Below are 4,460 nucleotides of genomic sequence, written 5' to 3'. Positions count from 1 at the left end.
ATAAAAATCAAAAATATTTTTCTGTTTCTTGTTTGAGTCTTGAGTCATATCATAAGTTTGGTGTCACTTGCATATGCATCTTGCATTTTTTCGAAAATATCATGCATTCATAGTGTTCTTCATGATCTTCAAGTTGTTCTTGGTAAGTCTTCTTGTTTGATCTTGATGATTTTTTGTTTTGTGTCTTTTCATGTTTGTCATATGCATTCTTGAATTCTTAGTGCGTAAGCATTAAAGAATTCTAAGTTTGGTGTCTTGCATGTTTTCTTTGCATTAAAAATTTTTTCAAAATATGTTCTTGATGTTCATCTTGACATTCAAAGTGTTCTTGGTGTTCATCTTGACATTCATATCATTCATACATGCATTCATTGTTTTGATTCAAAAATTTCATGCATTGCATCTTTTTAGTGTTTTTCTCTTGCATCATAAAAATTCAAAAATCAAAAAAAATATCTTTCCCTTTTTCTCTCATCAAATTCGAAAATTGAATTGACTTTTTCAAAAGTTTTTAAAATCAAGTTGTTTCTCATGAGTCAATTCAAATTTTCAATTTGAAAATCTTATCTTTTTCAAAATCTTTTTCAAAAATCAAATCTTTTTCATTTTTCTTAGTTATTTTCGAAAATTTTAAAAATCTTTTTCAAAAATCTTTTTCTTATTTTTACATCAAATTTTCGAAAATAACATAAACAATTAATGTTTCGATTCAAAAATTTCAAGTTTGTTACTTGCTTGTTAAGAAAGATTCAAACTTTGAGTTCTAGAATCATATCTTGTGATTTCTTGAGAATCAAGTCATTAATTGTGATTTTAAAAATCAAATCTTTTTCAAAACTAATTCCTATCATATCTTTTCAAAAATATCTTCTTATCTTATCTTTTTCAAAAATTTGATTTCAAAATATCTTCTCTAACTTCCTAACTTCTTACCTTTTCAAAATTTGTTTCAACTAACTAACTAACTTTTTGTTTGTTTCTTAACTTTTTCAAAACTACCTAACTAACTCTCTCTCTCTAATTTTCGAAAATATCTTCTCTCTTTTTCAAAAACTTCTTTTTAATTAACTAATTATTTTTAATTTTTATTTTTGATTTCAAAAATTTTCGAAAATTACTAACATTTTTCAAAAACCATTTTCAAAAATCACTAACTCTTTTTCAAAATAATTTTCGAAAATTATCCCTCCCCCATCCTATTCTATTTATTCATTCATATCCTAACATCTCATCTCACATCTCTTCCATCCGTACAGTTGTGTTTCTTCCTTTACATCACACTCTTTGTCTCCCCCTCTTTTCTTCCACTCACAAAGGGATCCCTATACTGTGGTATAAAGGATCTCTATTATTATTATTATTTTTCTGTGCCTTCTTCTTTGTCATATGAGCAGGAGCAAGGATAAGAACATTCTTGTGGAAGCAGATCCAGAACCTAAAAGGACTCTGAAGAGAAAATTAAGAGAAGCTAAAATACAACAATCCAAAAATAACCTTTCAGAAATTTTCGAACAGGAAGAGGAGATGGCAGCCGAAAATAATAATAATGTAAGGAAGATGCTTGGTGACTTTACTACACCTAATTCCAATCTACATGGAAGAAGCATCTCCATTCCTGCCATTGGAGCAAACAACTTTGAGCTGAAACCTCAATTAGTTTCTCTGATGCAGCAGAACTGCAAGTTTTATGGACTTCCATCTGAAGATCCTTTTCAGTTCTTAACTGAATTCTTGCAGATATGTGATACTGTTAAGACTAATGGAGTAGATCCTGAAGTCTACAGGCTCATGCTTTTCCCTTTTGCTGTAAGAGACAGAGCTAGATTATGGTTGGATTCTCAACCCAAAGACAGCCTGAACTCTTGGGATAAGCTGGTCACGGCTTTCTTAGCCAAGTACTTTCCTCCTCAAAAGCTGAGCAAGCTTAGAGCTGATGTTCAAACCTTCAGACAGAAAGAAGGTGAATCTCTCTATGAAGCTTGGGAAAGATACAAACAGTTGACCAAAAAGTGTCCTTCTGACATGCTTTCAGAATGGACCATCCTGGATATATTCTATGATGGTTTATCTGAGCTATCAAAGATGTCACTGGACACTTCTGCAGGTGGATCCATTCACCTAAAGAAAACGCCTGCAGAAGCTCAAGAACTCATTGACATGGTTGCGAATAACCAGTTCATGTACACTTCTGAAAGGAATCCTGTGAGCAATGGGACGCCTATGAAGAAGGGAGTTCTTGAGGTTGATACTCTGAATGCCATATTGGCTCAGAATAAAATATTGACTCAGCAAGTCAATATGATCTCTCAGAGTCTGCATGGAATGCAAGCTGCATCCAACAGTACTCAAGAGGCTTCTTCTGAAGAAGAAGCTTATGATCCTGAGAACCCTGCAATAGCAGAGGTAAATTACTTAGGTGAACCTTATGGAAACACCTATAACTCAACATGGAGAAATCATCCAAATTTCTCATGGAAGGATCAAAAGCCTCAACAAGGCTTTAATAATGGTGGAAGAAACAGGTTTAGCAATAGCAAGCCTTTTCCATCATCAACTCAGCAACAGACAGAGAACTCTGAACAAAATGCTTCTAATTTAGCAAATCTAGTCTCTGATCTATCTAAGGCCACTGTAAGTTTCATGAATGAAACAAGGTCTTCCATTAGAAATCTGGAAGCACAAGTGGGCCAGCTGAGTAAAAGGATCACTGAAATCCCTCCTAGTACTCTCCCAAGCAATACAGAAGAGAACCCAAAAGGAGAGTGCAAGGCCATTGACATAAGCATCATGGCCGAACCTGAGAGGAGAGGAGAGGACGTGAATCCTGGGACGTCCAGTGATCAATAAGGAGCTTCCCCCTGAGGAACCAAAGGAATCTGAGACTCATCTAGAGACCATAGAGATTCCATTGAACCTCCTTATGCCCTTCATGAGCTCTGGTGAGTATTCCTCTTCTGAAGAGAATGATGATGTCACTGAAGAGCAAACTGCCAAGTTTCTTGGTGCAATCATGAAGCTGAATGCCAAATTATTTGGCATTGATACTTGGGAAGTTGAACCTCCCTTGTTCATCAATGAACTAAGTGATCTGGATCAACTGACATTGCCTCAGAAGAGACAGGATCCTGGAAAGTTCATAATACCCTGTACCATAGGCACCATGATCTTTAAGACTCTGTGTGACCTTGGTTCAGGAATAAACCTCATGCCCCTCTCTGTAATAGAGAAACTGGGAATCTATGGGGTGCAAGCTGCTAAAATCTCACTAGAGATGGCAGATAGCTCAAGAAAACAGGCTTATGGACAAGTAGAAGATGTATTAGTAAAGGTTGAGGGCCTTTACATACCTACTGATTTCATAGTCCTGGATACTGGAAAGGAAGAGGATGAATCCATCATCCTAGGAAGACCTTTCCTGGCCACAGCAAGAGCTGTGATTGATGTTGACAGAGGTGAAATAGTCCTTCAATGGAATGAGAACTCCCTTGTATTCAAAACTCAAGGATCTCCCTCTGCAACCATGGAGAGGAAGCTTGAAAAGCTTCTTTCAAAGCAGAGTCAACCAGAGCCCCCACAGTCAAACTCTAAGTTTGGTGTTGGGAGGACACAACCAAACTCTAAGTTTGGTGTTGAACTCCCATATCCAAACTCTAAGTTTGGTGTTGGAGAGTTTCAACAAAGCTCTGCACATCTGTGAGGCTCCATGAGAGCTCACTGTCAAGCTATTGACATTAAAGAAGCGCTTGTTGGGAGGCAACCCAATGTTTATCTAATTCTTATTTTTATTGTTTTTCATGTTTTCTTAGGTTCATGATCATGTGGAGTCACAAAATAAATAGAAAAATTGAAAACAGAATCAAAAACAGCAGAAGAAAAATCACACCCTGGAGAAGCATCTGTCTGGCGTTCAGCGCCAGAACAGAGCATGGTTCTGGCGCTGAACGCCCAAAATGGGCAGCTTCTGGGCGCTGAATGCCAGAACAGGCATGGTTCTGGCGTTCAACGCCAGAAATGGCACACAAATGGGCGTTGAACGCCCAAAATGGCCACCAACCTGGCGCTGAACGCCCAGAGTTGGGTACAAAGGCATTTATACATGCCTAATGGGTGCAGGGATGTAAATCCTTGAAAACCTCAGGATCTGTGGACCCCACAGGATCCACTCAGGATCTGTGGACCCCACAGGATCCACTCAGGATCTGTGGACCCCACAGGATCCCCACTTACCTCCACTCACTTCTTCTCACCACTCTCTTTCACACAACCCCATAAACACTCTTACCCAAAAACCCTTCACCAATCACCTCAAACTCTCTTCCCCATCACCTCTTCACCACTCACATCCATCCACTCTTCCCCATAAACCTACCTCATAAACTCCACCTACCTTCAAAATTCAAAACCAATTTCCCACCCAAACCCACCCATATGGCCGAACCTTAACCCCCCCTCCCTTCCCT

General features: G+C 38.1%; 1 non-coding gene across 1 annotated transcript; it reads right to left on the bottom strand.

Moving 5' to 3' along the window:
- Positions 1 to 1,920: 1,920 nt before the first annotated feature.
- LOC148544980 (small nucleolar RNA R71) lies at positions 1,921 to 2,028 on the bottom strand. Its single transcript, XR_015901606.1, has one exon. It is a non-coding gene; the product is annotated as a small nucleolar RNA R71 (small nucleolar RNA).
- Positions 2,029 to 4,460: the final 2,432 nt, after the last annotated feature.

This window comes from Arachis ipaensis, chromosome B9 (genome assembly GCF_059453495.1).
Source record: "Arachis ipaensis isolate K30076 ecotype BB chromosome B9, ASM5945349v1, whole genome shotgun sequence".
NCBI lineage: Eukaryota > Viridiplantae > Streptophyta > Magnoliopsida > Fabales > Fabaceae > Arachis > Arachis ipaensis.
This window is presented reverse-complemented; position numbering and strand designations above follow the sequence as displayed.